Source organism: Notolepis coatsorum (assembly GCF_963971535.1).
Source record: "Notolepis coatsorum genome assembly, chromosome: 16".
Lineage (NCBI taxonomy): Eukaryota > Metazoa > Chordata > Actinopteri > Aulopiformes > Paralepididae > Notolepis > Notolepis coatsorum.
This window is the reverse complement of record NC_140180.1, coordinates 16,667,850-16,686,104: the sequence shown is the minus strand read 5'-3', so window position 1 is coordinate 16,686,104 and position 18,255 is coordinate 16,667,850.

Sequence of the window (18,255 nt, the reverse complement as noted above, 5' to 3'; positions counted from 1 at the left end):
TTGTACCCCTCAGTTACAAGTGGCAAGTTTTCACACATAAGCAGAGCTGTGGGAAACCTGTTTTCAAACAAGGTTATCGGCTGTGGCTGGCGTGCATGATGTGAAGCTTTTACTCTACAGGGAGGGGGGGGGTCCCTGGTTCCACTCCATGTTAGGATGGGTGGGTCACAGGATTTCCCCCCGGCCATGGAATACGTCACTAGGCACGTTTTTCCTATTTGGCCATGAGACGACCGCTGTCTTTGTCAAAGTTGGATGAACTGTTCGTTTTCTGCTCTGCTCTCTATTACAGTGTGGGTCACTTGGCCCAATTATTATTACATGTATCTTTTTCAATTGTTACTCACGTAGAGGTCTCTCTGGGGGAACTTCTGTCTTCCCCTCTTATGTAAGGAGTGGAATTGACGGGGTTGCCCTCAGACGCGTCATATAAGGCCCGTGTCTGTGTCTTATTGACCGGCTTCCTGCTGCTCGTCCCAGACAGCATGGAGGGAACGTTGTCTGGTGTTTCTTATTAGAATTCACCATTGATGTGTTTCGGGTTCTTGACATGCATATAGCACTGGCCCTGGGTGCTTCCAATGTGGAACCACGTTATGGGCCGGCGTGCCTTGGTTGCCCAATTCATTTTTATGCAGGCGACTGGGAAGGAGATTTTCATCTCTACCGAGCGCCAGTGCACTAGGTTAGACTCGACTCACGTGCATCTCCGGGGGGAGATGACGGAGTAGATCAATACATTGGCGGAGGGGTCTCACGCCCATGAGGTGGGCCACCAGGAGCAGCGCTTTCACATACTGTCCATCTTGGTGGCACCCTCTGTGATGTTTTAGATCGACACGCGTACCTACCCCCCTCTTAGGACTGGGGATGGCGGCATGACTAGGACGCGGGACTGGTTCTGGTCGCGCCGGACCAGGTCAGTTAACCCGTTGTCCGCCGGGGCGCAGATCTGCTGTTCTGGTACCCAGAAGGACTTTGTGCTTTTCCGGGGGGAAAATGCCGGGTCGGTCCTTGCTTCGCGGGGATTGATGTCGTGGATGTGTGTGTCATATGTATGCCACTACGAGTTGCCCTTAACAGTGACGTGCTTGGTCCATACTGTGTTGTACCTTGCGCTGTGTTAGGGGGCCTGGTCCTTCTCCATTAGTTTCACCCCTCCCTCCCCCTGCTGGGCGGGGATGGGAGGGGGCTGTCGGGGTGGTTGCTGTCAACCCCTCTAGGCATCCCTGTGTAGGTCCCGGTCCGCCAGGCCCAGGTCCGGACTCGTTCTCGTCGACCTGTTGGCCTGGGTTAACCCTTTGAAAACTGGGTTGAAAACACTTGTACTGCTTGTATAGCCTGTGTATACGCGCAGTTATGTTTCTAAGTTTTCTTGGTGGGTTAAGGGAACAACCGCCTCCTGTTAAACTAAACATAGGGAGGTGGTTGGTTCTCCGGTGTGTTGGTAGCAGAGTCGACTCTCGGGTTGAGGCCGGGCTTGACCCCGTCTGCCAGAGAGTATGCCCCCACATCTTTCATGACGTCTGCCAATTGTGTCTGCCTCTCCTTTGAACCTCGACCCCGCTGGAGGGGTCAGGTTTGTGGGGGTCATGACATGGTGCACAGCATATCGAACACCCCTTCCGCCGGGTACTGTTCTCACAGTAGACCCCTTAGGCGCCTGTCTAGTCCGCAGTGCTCCAGGCACAGGTCGAGTTCTGGCCTGTTGCCTGGATTGAGGGATAAACCCCCTTGGGGGTTGTCTGCCCGGCGCGCCGTCTAGCCCCACAGTATTGTGGGGGGGTAGCCTCTTGGGGCTTACGGCCATGCCAACCTGGACACGCCCGATCTCGTCAGATCTCGGAAACTAAGCAGGTTTGGCCCTGGTAGTTGTGGTAGTGGATGGGAGACCCCTGGGAATACCAGGTGCAGTAAGCTAGAGTGCTTCAGAGCGGCGTGCCAAGGGGGGAAGGGCCTGCTCTTGATTTGGGCCCTGTCCGATATGCTGGCGATGTGGGGGGTGGTGTCACCAGTGACCGTCTGGTGGGGTCCCTTTTTCGGGGGGGTCCTGGCTCCGCTGCTACAGCCTTGCCACGGGTTGGGTTCTTGACCTTCGACCACGTGATGTTGGGGACTGTGACGGGGGTGTTTTGCTTCCCGTCCGTTCCCTGGTGGCATGTGGGATGCGCGCCTGAGTGGTCGCGGGTCCTTCTGTGTGAAGGTAAGTCCCACGGTCTGCTCACCCTGTGCGTTTTGAGGTGCTAAACCCTCTTCGCACAGTCGGATCCGATTCCCTCCCGTCCTCCACTAGGGAGGGCCGGGGGGCTCGGGTCCTCCCCGGTTCTGATGGTTGTGGGGGGCCTCAGCGGGTACATCTGTCGAGCTCTGCTCAGCTCCTGTGTTCCACTACGAGCAGAGCTTAAGCTATTACGATATATAACGTACGGTTATTCTATAACCATAGTTATGTAAGGGATAATGTATAGCTACGAGGTCATTGTCGCAAAATAATTGACCGACACAGAGTTTAAAATACAGAGCCGCCTCAGCGAGGTGTTTTAAACGTCAGTGAAGGTCAATTATTTTGCGATGATGACCGAGTATAGCTATACATTATCCCGCTTATTACATGGCTAACTTACTAACAATATACCTAATTCATTTGACAAATCGCAGTTGTTCTGTGGCTCTGTCAGCCCAAATAAAGTGATTATTATTATCGCGGGCAGCCCGGCAGGTGTGTCTGATTGGCTGCACTGAAACAGTGTGTGTCAGTGGGGCTTGATTACTCCAGCTGCGAAAAACTATAATCACCGGTGGTTATCGAAAAATAATTCACCGCTGTCGGGGGCTATTGACCAATCACAAGCAAGCATTTCGGTGAATGTGAAAACGCCATGTAATAAATGAGTATAGCGAGCGCTCTGCTCGGACTCACTGAGGGCCCCGTGGTCTTCGCCTTCGGTGGTGAAAGACTTAGGAAGGAGCTGATGGTGTGGCCACGACCCTGCTTATGTAGAGGAGCGGATGTGGGTGTGGCCAGACGGATGGGTGTGTGCATGTGGAGAAAATTATTCATTATTAGACTGGATAAAGGGATAGTTCCACTACGAGCAGAGTGCTCGCTATACTCATATAACTATGGTTATAAAATAACCGTATGTTTTTCCATCTTTACTCCCTGGTGCCAGCGTTATTGACCATTTTCACGATGTTTGCGGACCCATCGTATATTCTATATTATAGCTACGGAGACAATAGTATGGCTCATTTGACAGGCACTATTTATACTCCAACAGGGACAAAACAGTTTATTTTTACATACCTTCGTTTGTGCGCTAAACCACGCTAAAGATCGCCCCGTTTCACAATAATCCAGGCTGGTTTTCTAGATCGTGAGAGTGTTTTGTGCGCATACGCGCAAATCTCGTGGCTGCTCTCGCCTGAAACCTATATTATTGCCAGGTCAAAGGTAACATGACCATAATGTTTCTTCACAAAGCCATCAGGGGGGGAGGGGTCGTTTTCCGACGTTGCGATCATTACAAAAGCATGTTTTATGATGGGGTTCGGTAAAATAGACGTTACCTTTGTCAGCAGGTACTCCACTCTCGCTCCAAGTGTCTTGGATAACGTTAGGTGGCCCTCATCCGTTGTCTTCTTCTCCATCATCTCCAATAGTTTGCATTGCAGGCTACTATTGTGTGCTCGGGCCAGACTATACCACGGAGCCGAATAGGTTTCCTCATCGGCCGGTTTGACTATAGAATTTATTCAATTTTTTATTATTGTCTTTTTCCTCCTTCTTTTTCCGTTTTTTCTCCCATCCCAATGTTAGTCATTATGCCGATTCCCAATCCCCTTCCTGGTCGTTGCGCACTCTACCCCCTACAGTCGGACCGGGAGGGCGAAGACTATCACATGCTTCCTCCGACACAGCCAGCCCACCGCTTCTTTTCACCTGGCAGCGCGGACTCTCACTGGGAGAGTGTAATGTGTGGAAGGTCACTACCTCTCTTAGATCCTTCCCTTGCTGTGCAGGCGCCCCGACCGAACTGTAGGAGTCGCTGTTTACAACGACCAGGACCCACCCTCGCCGGGTTTCCCACCCTCTAACACTCCCAATTGTGTCAGTATGGACGGTCGGCCAACCCGGAGGCACCACAACTGGATTCGATCCCACTGTCTCTGTGGTGGTAGACAGACGCTTAGTCCGCTGCGCTACCCGGCCGCCCTGACTATAGTATTTTTATTTATTTACCAGAAGTGCTGAGTCCAACAGTCTGGTGAAAACTTCTATGCCATAAAAATAAATATACAAACAGAAATACCAATTCGAATTTGGTAAAAATTTATTGAATGTGTTATTGAACCAATTGGCAGTGAAGTGTGGGGTCCACTTACAAAACAAGACTTTACTCAATGGGGCAAACACCCCATTGAGACCCTGCATGCAGAGTTCTGTAAGATTCTCCTACATGTCCAGAGGAAAACTACAAACAATGCATGCAGGGCAGAATTAGGCCGTTACCCACTAATACTAAAAATGCAAAAAAGAGCAATTCGGTGCGGCTGGGTAGTGCAGTGGAGAATGCACTCGCCTACCACCGCAGAGACTCTGGGATCGAATCCAGCTGTCAGTGGTACCTCTGGCTTGGTCAGTCGTCCCTACTAACACAATTGGCAGTGTTAGCAGGTGGGAAGCCGGCGGGGTATGTGTCCTGGTCGTTGTAAACTGCAGTTCCTACTGGTCGGTCGGGGGGCGCCTGTTCAACAGGGAGGGGATCGGGGGGAAATAGCGCACGCGCTACATTCCCCCAGTGAGAGTCCTCGCTGTAAGGTGAAAAGAAGCGGCTGGCTGACTCCACATGTATCGGAGGAGGCATGTGGTAGTTCTACACCCTCCCTAGGCCGACAGTGGGGCAATGCGCGCAATGACCAGGAAGGGAATTGGCATAACAACTAAATTGGGATGGGAGCTAAATACAAAAAAAAATTAAATAAAAAGAGCAATTCACTTTTGGACACACCTAAAACAAAGTGACCCCCTCTCGTACCATTATCAAGCCCTGCAGTGCCAAGAGCTGAGGAGCATCAGGAACCCCCTTACCCAGCTGGTCCTGAGGCTGAGTCCACAAACCTGCTCTATTACACACCTCAGGAACAGAACACATCACCATCAGAATTACTACACAGCTAAAACAAAACTACATCACCTATCCTATTGGAAAACACAAACAAAAGCACAGAGCAAAATGCAGTGCTATCTGGCTCTAAATCGACAGTACACCATAGCAGATTATTTGAGCATGGTGACTGATCAACAACTAAAAAGAACCTTGACAAAATACAGACTGAAGGCGGGATCCACAAAGGGTTTGCACAGCTTTTTCCGACGCAAAGCCGGTGCATATTGCTCTGAAACTCTGTTTGGTATCCACAGAGGACGCGCAACGGGTGAAATGAGGTGGCAACTGCATTCCGTCATCATTGCATCCGGTGCAATTGGTGCACATTTAAATGAGGTAATATGGGCGGAACATGTCCCCTTTCTATGTAAATGAGCCTCGTCCAAATCTGCTCCATATCCACAAAGGCCGGCGCAAATTGCACCGACCAGTTAATGCTACGCACCTACCGTCTTCACAGACATGGTAGTAAATAAGCGCAAATCCCTAAGCGCTATAAAGAGGCATCATGCCAGCATCACAGGTGATCATGGCAGCAGTAATTGTTGCCAGACGCAGGCATCGTAATGCCAGGCGTGACCGTGAAAGAATATTTCGAAGGAGAATATCACTCACAAGGATGATATTAAGCCAGCCACCCAGAGATCCCATGCAATCGTATTTATTATTTAAATATTGTTATTTAACCTGTTAAGAAATTTCGCCTAAAGGTACATGCCCAAGTAAATGGAAGATTGCTCCACTTCTACAAGGTCAATTTGCATGTTCTTGGTATCTAGGAACATCTACGGAACTGGGGGTATGTATTCCCAGTGTCAGAAATATTGTGTCCGTTACTAGGTTTGAGGAAATTGTGATGAAACAAAGGAGAATATAAATTATGATTTTTTTATGCATCTTTGCCCGTGAATAACACCATGTTACAATTGTGCAGCCACCAAGCTCACTCACTGAGCTCATTCACCACCTTCTTGAGATCAAGTGTACAAAAAAATCTAAGCAAATGAATAAAGGGAAGATGATTAAACAGAAGGATTTGTAGATACAGTAATAAATTATAATCCATTTAAATGATAAATTCATATTTGACCTTGAACTTGACCTTATTATGGCCAAATCATACATATATGGATAGGGAAAAAGCTCCTTAATACAATGCATTTTTTTAATACAATATATATATAGAATTAAAGCCCTATTTGTTGCCTGTCGATTGCCACTTCAGGCGACAAAATCCGTTCAGCGGTTCTCGAGTTACATGCCGATATGTGAGGCGTGCGCCAAAGTACACGGAAAGTACAAGGCAAAGTACACAACACGTACATGACTCCCGGGGCTCTAGCTCTGTCAATCATTTGGCGATCTCGAAATTCTTTGGACAGGGTTGTAGCCAATGAGTGTGGCTTTTCAATTATACCCCACGTGGGGATCTAATATGGTCTCTTGATCGATTTATGATAAAAAAAAAAAAAAACGTGCAGCTTTACAGGTTAACGTTGTCTGCTTTCCCAATGTTGGCAGCGTTATTGATTGATTGATTTTGATTTTGCATCATGATGCTACTTTTATTTGCTACTTGTTTTATAATGTATTCATTATATAAAGCACTTTGAACTTCAATCCGTGTATGAAAGGTGCTATATAAATATGTTTATTATTATTATCATTATTGACTGCACTCATGTTCCAATTGTGATGAATGAATGAATGAATGACCTTTATTTATATAGCACCCTTCACAGCACGAATGCACAGGGTGCTTTACACTACAGCTTAATATAAAAACACAATAAAACAAAATCAGAAATAAATGACAACAACAACAAACAGCAGTTAAAAACAGTGAAACCAGATAGAAAAAAGTAGAATAAAAGAATTTGGATAAAATCATGAGTCACTAATTAAAACAACACTATAGGTAGGAACAGTGAGGACAAGAAAAAAGTGCCTATGTATGACCAAAGGCCTGTCTGAACAAATGTGTTTTTAGCTGTTTTTTAAAAGAGTTTTCAGAGGGGGCAGTTCGCAGGTCCAGGGGGAGAGCGTTCCAGAGCCCTGGTGCTGTCACCGCGAAGGCTCGATCACCCCTTGTTCTCAGCCTGGACCTGGGGACCACCAGGAGGTGCTGATCGGCAGATCTGAGTGAGCGGGTGTTGGTGTAGGGATGGATGAGTTCAGTGATGTAGATAGGGGCCTGACCGTGAAGTGCTCTGAAAGTGAAAGTGAGGACTTTGAAGTGAATTCTATAGTGGACCGGGAGCCAGTGCAGGGATACCAGAATGGGAGTGATGTGACATGATTTTTTTGACCTTGTGAGTAGCCTGGCTGCAGCATTTTGGACCATTTGTAGTTTGTCTGTGGATGATTTGGTGAGACAGGTGAAAAGTGAGTTGCAGTAGTCAAGCCTAGAGGAAATAAAAGCATGCACGGACAGTTCTAGTTCAGAGTGAGATATGATGGTGCGTAGTTTTGCAATGTTTCTGAGGTGAACAACAACTTGCTCACTCAAAATATTCGTCTATTATAAAATATCTTCACTGGCACAGTGCCTAAATTGTCAAGAGTGGTGTGTTGTCGCGGAAAAGTTACAGTAGTACAGTAATTATGCAATAAGTCAAAGTCAAAGATTTTATTTGCCATGTATGGACGAATCCACATTGGAATACAGGTACAGAGCAAACACTGTGTGTCTACAACTAATACAATACAGGAGCAGAGTAGAAACAGTACAGTAAAAATATGTAAAAACACAGACAGTATAAAAGGACAAATGCTAAAATTTATATCAACATCCCCTAAAAGTGCATATCATAGTTAAGTGCATAGTGGCACAAATTACAGTAAAAGTGCATATAATCAAAGTGCATGATGCACAGACACACACAAAAACAGCACTTCCACAAACCTGACTAAAAACACTAATAAAAACACAGAAACAAAATAGGATAAAATACAAAACTAGCCTTTGGAGTCATTCAGGCTCCGCACAGCACTGGGGAAAAAGCTCTTAGTAAACCGAGAGGTAGAGCATGTGATAGAGCGGTAACAACTGCCCGAGGGGAGGGGGAGGGGGACAAAAGAGGCCTGCGGCTGGGTGACCAGAGGGGTCGTTGATAATGCCAGATAATGCCAGAGGCACGGGAAAGCAGCCTGGCACCATAGATCTCTTCTAGAGCTGGCAGGCTAGACCCGATTCATTGTCTTGCGTGCAAGACGCACAATTCTATTCAGAGATTTCTTCTCCTGGTCTGTGATGTTACCAAACCATATAGTACAGGAGGAAGTAAGAACGCTCTCGATCACACAGCGATAGAAGTTGTGTAGAATCACCCTGTTATTTGTGAACTCTTTCAGTTTCCTGAGAAATAAAAGACGTTGCTGGGACTTTTTAACAATGGTTCTGGTATTGGAGTGCCAGCTCAGGTCATTTGAAATAGTGACCCCAAGAAATGTAAAACTGCTCACCATCTCCACCTCTGAGCCATTTATGGTAATGGAGAGATGGGATGGAGAGATGGGATACCTTGCTACGTCTAAAATCGATGACTAGCTCCTTCGTTTTGGAAGCATTCAGGGTGAGGTTATTGGTCTCACTCCACCTAACTAGGTTCTGCACCTCTGATCTGTAAAATGACTGTAAAAATAAGGACGCTCCCTTACATTTTGTCCTGTACAGCCAGAATCTATGGACAGATTTTGTTGATTGAGGTTTCGTTGGAACGCCAGAAAATAGATCTTATATGATTTGTTGTTGCAGCCACAGGCCGAGATAGCCTTTGCAAAGTCTGGCAGTGAGCGCTATTATAAATAATAAAGCACTGACTAACACATGTCATTTCAAATGCTTTGTTCTGAGTTGGTTTCCCACTTTAGTTTGAAAGTATTTTTTCCCCCCTATAAGCGACCTTGGGTTTTATGAAAGGTGCTATATAAAACAAAGTTATTATTATTATTATTATTATTATTATTATTATTATTATTATTATTATTATTATTATTATTATTATTATTATTATTATTATTATTATTATTATTATTATTATTATTATTATTATTATTATTATTATTATTATTATTATTATTATTATTATTATTATTATTATTATTATTATTATTATTATTATTAAATGAAAAATAACTCCTCTCCTTCACTCCTTTGGGTGCTGGGTTAGGTTACAATCACAATAAAGAGGTGGTGTAATATAAAATGAAATATGAACCAAGTTAAGCACAATATAATATAATTATGAAATCAAATATAGGCCAGGGCTTTAGAAATTAATAAAGAGATTGAATACAATTAAATGGGATATAAACTAAATTAAATATAGCACAATAGAATATAGTACAATAATTATAAGTGACAAATGTAATTGGAATAGGACATTACAAACATTTGCCTATTGAGCTTATTTGTTATATATATTATGATTATTTGCAGCATATTTATTTTACTGTAAGCTAAATGCAATGTTTTTCTGGACAATATTTGTTATTTTGGTTATTTATTTTATTTAAAGAACATACATGTGCATAAAGCAAGCATATATCTGTCTAGTCCCATGTTGAAGAATATCCCTTTACGGTACATTTTGAACAGATACAAAATGTGTGATTAATATGGGATCAATCACAATTAACTATGGACAATCATGAGATTAATCACGACGATGAATATTTGAATCGATTAACAGCTCTAATTATAATACAGGAGGCACGCAACGGGACAACACTAAGCAGCGTTAAGCAAATATTAGTTGAGCCATAAATAAAGGACACGAAGCACTAAAACAGGACAACAATGTTAGCCGAGTCATGCAAGCAGTACAGAGGCATATAAAGCATGAAGCACGCAACACATACAGTACATGTGAAACAACACAGAGCTACACCAAGAAACACAGACAGTACATGTGAAACAACACAGAGCTACACCAAGAAACACAGACAGTACATGTGAAACAACACAGAGCTACACCAAGAAACACAGACAGTACATGTGAAACAACACAGAGCTACACCAAGAAACACAGACAGTACATGTGAAACAACACAGAGCTACACCAAGAAACACAGACAGTACATGTGAAACAACACAGAGCTACACCAAGAAACACAGACACGGAAACATCTAATTGGCAGCAGCAGAGGACGTGGCTTCAAGCCACAATACACACTGAAGTACGCCGGGGGCGTGAATATTAAAGGCAACCAGCTTGTGTTTGGCTTTTCTCTGATTGGCCGCGACCCCCCGCCCCCACGCGCAGGCAAGCGGCAGCCGTCCCACGTCCCAAATGAAATCCAAGGAGCAAGCGGCAGCGCGGGCAACCAACTTTACCAACCAACTTGTGTTCAGCTGCTGTACCAACCAACTTGTGTTCAGCTGCGGTAGCAGTGGAGCGCTGCTGACTGATTATTATGTTTCGTGTTTTTAACAACCTACTACCAGATTCACTCCAGATACATTTTTTAGATGAATGATTGTGGATATAATATAGAAAACACATCATTATGATATTGTCAGATGGTGCAAAATACAATGGTGAGTGAGAAATATATCTCCAGTGATAAAACCCAGTGCTCTATGTCTCTATGATACACAGCGTGGATGGGTTTTCAGAGGGAGAGGCATGCATGTACATAATTTCACCATAATCAAATACAGACATAATTGTGTGGCTTGACGCAGCAGCGACGCACGGAAGCCGGGGACAAACCACCGCGTCGCCCCGCTGGCGCTTCAGCAGCCTCCACGGGCGAAATAACATATAACGTTACAGCGTACAGTTCCACACTGATGTACAGTGACACCCAGCAGTTTCTAATTACAGTAGTGACGCGTGAATCGATAGTCCTAACAGTGTTTATTATTAAGAGTCAGATAGTCCGCACAGTGTTTATAGTCCTAACAGTGTTTATTAGTAAGAGTCAGATAGTCCTAACAGTGTTTATTATTAATTAACGTCATAAACCACATATCCGTTGTAGAAGCCCTTCAATGACAGCGCTCTCATATTTTGCGAATGCATAAACTATATCTTAAATTATGGCTATGTGTCTAATATGGCTGTCGCTTATCAATGACTTCGCGACAGCCATATTAGACACTCACTGTACATCAGTGTGGAACTGTACGCTGCAGTGTAACGTTATATGTTATTTCGCCCGTGGAGGCTGCTGAAGCGCCAGCGGGGCGACGCGGTGGTCTGTCCCCGGCTTCCGTGCGCCGCCCGCGGCTTGACTCGATCCAGCTCCAGCAGCAGCAGCGGCCATGCTCCGTTGTAGGAAGCCCTTCAATGACAGCGCTCTCATATTTTGTGAATGCATAAATAAACTATATCTTAAATTATGGCTATGTGTCTAATATGGCTGTCGCTTATCAATGACTTCGCGACAGCCATATTAGACACATCGCCATAATTTAAGATATAGTTTATGCATTCGCAAATATGAGAGCTCTGTCATTGAAGTGGGTGGTGGCAGCGTTACTAACAGTAGCGATTTTTATTGTTTTGTCATGTCATGACCAAACATAATCCCAACATAGCTATAGGAGGTGTACTGTATGTCAAATGTCGGTCATGTGGTGGAAGAGTTTAGTACAGTCACACAACAGAACACCAGTGTTTCTAGTAGATATGTTTATTAATATAAATAAACACCTCTGTCTGAACTGGTTCGACCAGCGCGTTGGTTCGACCAGCGCGTCTGCCGACTGCCGCGTCTCTCAGCGGATAAGGGCGTGTGCTAGGGCGGTCACGTGGCCGTGTGGCCAATCAGAGAAACGCTGAACGAAAAGCTGAACACAAGTTGGTTGCCTTTAATATTCACACGTCCCGTGGCGCAGGGAGAGCAGGGAGAGCAGGTCAGCAGGGAGAGCAAGGAGAATTCTTAAACTGGATGCCATTCCACTTCAACAATTATACCTCACCTCTAGGTATTCTGCAGGGTGCGGCCGAGCGTCAAGATGTCAGAGTCAAAGAAGCCGGCCAGTTTTTAACTCTTTCTAAACGGATTACAACAGACCGTTCCCACAGTGACAAATGTCAGATGAGGCCACTCTTGCTCATAGTTACCTATACTTTGTTCCAAGATTCAGACCTTTCAGAGTAAAGTACATTAAACTGGGCTTGAAGAAGTCTCTATTTGTAGCACACATTGGAACGTAGTCACGCAGCGAACACACACATGCGATGGGCGACAGAACACATTAGGGCAGCCGGGAGCAGACACGGGTTGCGGCGTGGGGCCGCGCCCGGGGACTTGATTGATTTATTGATTGAAAAGTTTATTAACAGATTGCAGAATGGGTACAGTACAGTACAGCTCAATACATACAATTGTTAAGGGGATGCAGTCAGACCAGAGAAAGACTTTCGTCTTGTTTACATCAGGGTCCCCCATTTTCAATTCATCATAGGACCAATCCAAGTGCTGCTGTCCGTCTTCGTCAGGGACGTGACAGCGTTAGCGATCTGTTCTGCATGTTTTTCCATTGGGTTTATATATTTTTCTGGAGGGAAAACGCTTGTGAGCACGGGGAGAACATGCAAACTCCACACAGAAAGGCCCGGGAGATACCCCAACTGGGTACCTGGCAACCTGGTCCCTAAGCAGGAATCAAACCTAGGACCTTCTTTGCTGTCAGGCAACAGTGTTAACCACTACACCACCGTGCCACACAAAAGATTATACCATGTGGACTCGTCGTTGCTCCCATCTTTAGTGTTACGGATTTATCTGTTCTCATTATATATAGTGTCTCTGCTTAGTCTGCTATAAGTGTGCCATTCACCACCATGTTTCTTGTCATCCTTGATCGCTATGAACATTCATGTCCAAAATATGAAAACTATGGTGTTAAAACCTCTTAACATGCACCGGGTCTTATACGAACCATTTTGCACTTGTGGCACTTTGGCCTCGTTTTTAAGGCGATCCAATGCTTGTATGCCAATGAACCAATACATTGCTTGAAAGCTAAGATTGGCACCGTTCGATTGACACCATACTCAACGTATTAGGTGCTTGCAATCTCCGGGAATAATACGAAACAACCAACGAACGTCATTCTGAAAAAGTTACCACCTCCTATTTCGCCTTCTGGTAATTGGTCCAATCACGTCTGACCGGTGAAAATTATTGGCCACTTTTGTAGCCAATAAAATTCAGCAAACAGGGATATATGACTCGAAAGCCATGTATTTCAAATGCTTCGTTCTGAGATTATTCTTCATTACAGTAAATATTTATTTGGTTAGTTTGGGGCTTGAAGGGGGAGGGGCCTGTGATTTGTTTGTCAATGGGATGCGTTTATGCTTCACTTACTCTGTTTCAGTAATATTGAGAGTGAATCTGATCAAATCTGAAGATAGCTCTATGTGTAACCTTTTATTAGAGCCCAGGATTTTGACTGTACATTGAAGAGTTCAAGAGTTATAGCGTTTGGAGACTTGGGGCTAGATCCACAAAGAATGGATTGCACGGAGCAAGTTGCACCCTTACTTACAATTCATTATGAATTGAAAATGGGGGACCCTGATGTAAACAAGACGAAAGTCTTTCTCTGGTCTGCATCCCCTTAACAATTGTGTGTATTGAGCCGTACTGTATTGTACCCATTCTGCAATTTGTTAATAAAACTTTCATTCAATCAATCAATCTGCAGGTGATTGATTGAATGGAAATTTTATTAACAGATACGAACGATTCCCCAAATGTTGCCCATAGGCAATTCGCTTTTATAGGTACCCACAAGCCTCTTCTTTCCAGACATACCCACTTTGTCCAACTTGCATGCTATTTGGGGCAATAATCAAGCAGGTTTGTGCATGTGGTACAAATGTGTCGAACATTCTAACAACTGCCAAAAATGTCAATGTTGGGTTAGGGTTTGTTGTTAGAATGTTGAACATAGAAGATACATTTTGGTGTCAAACTACACATTTTCTGGGTCAATAAATGTGTTAATGCTATGAAGAATGTCACCAGATGAATATTTGTACCATTCTAACAACATATTTACATCATTTTTTACTGTTTAACAGTCAGACATGCATGAATCGAATAGACATTTTATTAGGATCACTCATTACATTTATTATTATTATCATAACTCTTTAGCCCGTATAGGCTTATTTAACTGTTATGGAGATATTTTCGCGGGTCTTGTGCAGTGGTCTCGTGCCCGCGAAAATATCAGAATGTTTCATAAAGATTCCCGCGGTATACTGGCCAGCTCTCAGTGCGCGTCTCGTGACAGCTGTCCTGGCTTAGCGCAGCCAGAGGACAGCACGATAAAGGACATGTTTAAAAAGGCAAAACATATAACCGGTAAGTCAAGTGTCATTACTTTAGTTATCAAAGGTGGAATCTCTGGACATAAGCAATAGGGATGGGTACCGTTCACATTTGAACTGATACGGTACCGGTACCTGTGAATCGATACCGGTACCCAACGGTACCTTTTTTCAGTACTTTAGTCTCTAAAAATTTTATCTACCTACCTCAGTCGTGAAAAGAAAAAATCCAAACTTCAAATAACTACACTTTCGACCGTTTTCGGCTTGCCATTGCCCTGACTGCTTTGTTGTTGAATCAAGTCAAATCGTATAGGTAAACGTATTGTAGAGGAGCCAAAGCTATATATTTAGGTTATTGTATTATATGAATGTTTATATGTTTATTTTTATAACCTTACATTGAAACGGCATTAGGAATATTGATTGGATTTAGATAGTCATTGAACCGTATTATTTGTCATAATAGAACCTTCTAGAACATGCGTGATATCACAGTATGATGTCATAGTCAAACATTCTAGAACATTTGTGATGTCACAGTATGATGTCATAGTCAAACATTCTAGAGCATTCGTGATGTCACAGTATGATGTCATAATCAAACATTCTAGAACATTTGTGCATCTATATATATTTAACAATTCTCTGCATCCATTAAAGCTAGAAAAAAGTTTCGATGATCAGATAGGACCAGGATATGAGACAAAAACATTGTCAAACGGCGTGCTGAGAGTATGCTGCAAGGATTCAGTACAGTTTAAAGCAGCTGGGAAGTTGACAACGGTGATGAAGATAGGGGTGGAGACAATTATCCCTGGAGAGAGACAGCAGGGGCTAAAAGGAGTCATTTACGGGGTTTGCGGTGAGTTGACCGAGGAGGACATTAAGGGTCATATCAAGGGAGGAATTGTCAGTGGTGTCTATAGATTCAAGGCAAGGGAGGGGAGCTCAGGAGCGCCAGTAGTGGTAACATTTGCAGACGCATTGTTACCAGTCAGGGTGTATATAGGGAGCATGTCGTACGCCGTGAGAGAGTATGTAAGGTGATAGTTTTAATTCATTGATCTGTTGTCAATATCTTATATATCTTCAGGCTGTACACTGACGTCAGATGTCTCTGTGTAAACACGGGACCCGATGAAACGGTCTCTGTGTAAACATAGGGCCCCATGAAACAGTTCTGGACACAGGTGCATGATCATATCAGAAGCATGCAAAAGCCCACACACACACCAGCACACACACTTTAACACACACACAAGCACACATCACACAGACATCAATGCATACACATAGAGAGAGATACACACACCCCCCCCTTTTTTGTTCGAAAGTGCCAGCTAGACATGCAAACTCATGTCTCTCACTTTAACACACACACAAGCACACATCACATAGACATCAATGCATACACACCGAGAGATATACACACACCATTCTGATAAGATCCTTTGTCCTCAAACTGTGACATGACGGCTATCAATCACCAAGGCAGAGAAGAGGTTGGCCTATGTACCATACTGTATAAAATGTGTGGCTGTCTGTCGTCAAGTATCATTCTGCGGGTGTACTCGAGCAGGTGGTCCGGATTGAAGAGCTATCCTTCCTGTGTTCTCTGTGTACTTCGAGATAAAAACCTTGGCGGCACCAGACTTCAGACTCAACTTGTGTCTCATTGCTTCATTCAATAAAAGAACTATAAGGGTATTTCCTTACAAAGGCCACCGCTGCGCTGCTATAAGTGCCAGAAGTTCGGGCATATTGCAGGGGCTTGCAGGGCGAAACAGAGGTGTGCGAAGTGTGGCGAGGGTCATGAGATCAAGGAGTGCAATGCAGAGGTTCCCAAATGCTGTAACTGTGGAGGGGAACACCATGTAGCGTTTCGTGGGTGTGCATATGTTGCTCAGGCCAAGGAAGTGCAATCTGTGAGGGATCAGTACAAGGTGTCATATGCCGAGGCAGTTAAGTCAGTTGCGACTGCGAAAGAGAAGGAAAGGAGACAGGGGGTGAACAGGGTGCAGCAGGGGAGTCAGCAATCTGCTCCAACTCTGCCAGCCGCGCCTCCTATTATTTCCGATGCGTCTCGGTCTGGACCTGGTCTGCCAGCCGCGTCTCAGGATGAGGTGATGATAATGACCAAGACAGCGTTTCTGGCTTCCATGGTAGAGGTGGTGGCGGGAGTGAAGGGCAGTGAATCAAAGTCTAACGTCTGTAAAAGGGTGGCTAATGCAGCTGAGAGGTTTTTGGGGGTAGGGATAAGGGGAGAAGAAATCCATACTGTACTGAAGGAGAGTGGGGTGCTGGGTGAGGGTGGGCAGCGGCCGGGCAAGGGTGCTGCACTGGGGGCAAAGGGGAAGGAGAAGAAAAGTGGGGTTGAATGGCAGATATGCAGGAGTGGAGGGGCAAAGGAGAGGGAGAAGAAGGAGAATGAGAAGAAAAGTGGGGGTGAACAGTCGTGTGCACTAGGGGCAAAGGAGAATGGGAAGATAAGTGGGCAGATAGGCAGGGGGCGGACGACAGACAGGGAGAGTGAGGGGGACAGCAGTATGGAGGAAGAAGAAAGTGGATTAGATCACTGATGTTCTGTATTCTTCAGTGGAATGCCCGGAGCCTGATCGCTAATGGACAGGAGTTAAAAAGATTTGTGGAGGAAGTCATAGTGAAACCTGAGTTAATTTGCATTCAGGAGACGTGGCTGAAACCTTGCCTTGAGTTTGTTATTCCAGGATATGAGTGTTTAAGAAAAGACAGAGTTGGTAGAAGAGGCGGAGGGTGTGCAACTTTCGTTAGAGAAGGGATCCAGTATAGGGCATTGGACATAACATCTAACCTTGAGTGTGTGGCAGTGGAAGTTTGGAGTAATCAGAGCCATAGTCCCATAACGGTGCTTAATTTATATAATCCGTGTAAACAACTTATTTTGCCTGAATTTGATGAAATTATGCAGAAGGTGAGATGTCCAGTTATATGGGTCGGTGATTTTAATGCTTGTAACCCATTGTGGGGAAGCAATAGTAAGGACAGTAATGGAGTCGTGGTTGAGGAGATCCTGGATAAGCATGAGCTAGTTATGATAAATGATGATAGACCGACTAGGTTTGATGTCACAAGGAATACTTGCAGTCACATAGATTTGTGTTTTGCCTCCTCGGGTTTGGCTAGGGTTGGAGAGTGGGAAGCGCTGGATAGTAATACTATGGGAAGCGACCACTGTCCTATTCTGTGCAAATTTGGAAGGGATCTGATAATAGAAATCGAGGAGAGGGTGCCCAGGTATAATTTTTCGAAAGCTAATTGGGAAGAGTTCTTGGAGGCGGCCCGAAAGTGGGTAGGAGAGATTGACTCTGAGGGGAGTGTAGACGAGTGGAATGCTTCTCTTAGTGAGATGATACATAGGGCAGTGCAGGGCACAATCCCTATGAAGGAGGAACCCAGAGCTAGAAGGATGGTTCCCTGGTGGAATAAAGAATGTGACGTAGCTGTAAGGAATAGGAATAAAGCATACAAGAGGGTGAGACGGTATCCAGGGTTGTGCCAGTCAGTAGAATATAAGAGGTTAAGGGGAGTAGCACGAAGAGTTATTAAAGATGCTAAAAAGAGTAGTTGGAGGAAGTTCTGTGAAACACTAGGCCCTGAGACTTCTGTGAGGCAGATGTGGGCAGTCGTACACAGAATGGCTGGAATATATAAAAAAAGCTCGATTCCAGTGATTCAGAAGGGGGGGGTAGAAGCAGTAACCAATAAAGAGAAGGCAGACATGCTGGTGGAGGCATTTCAGGCAG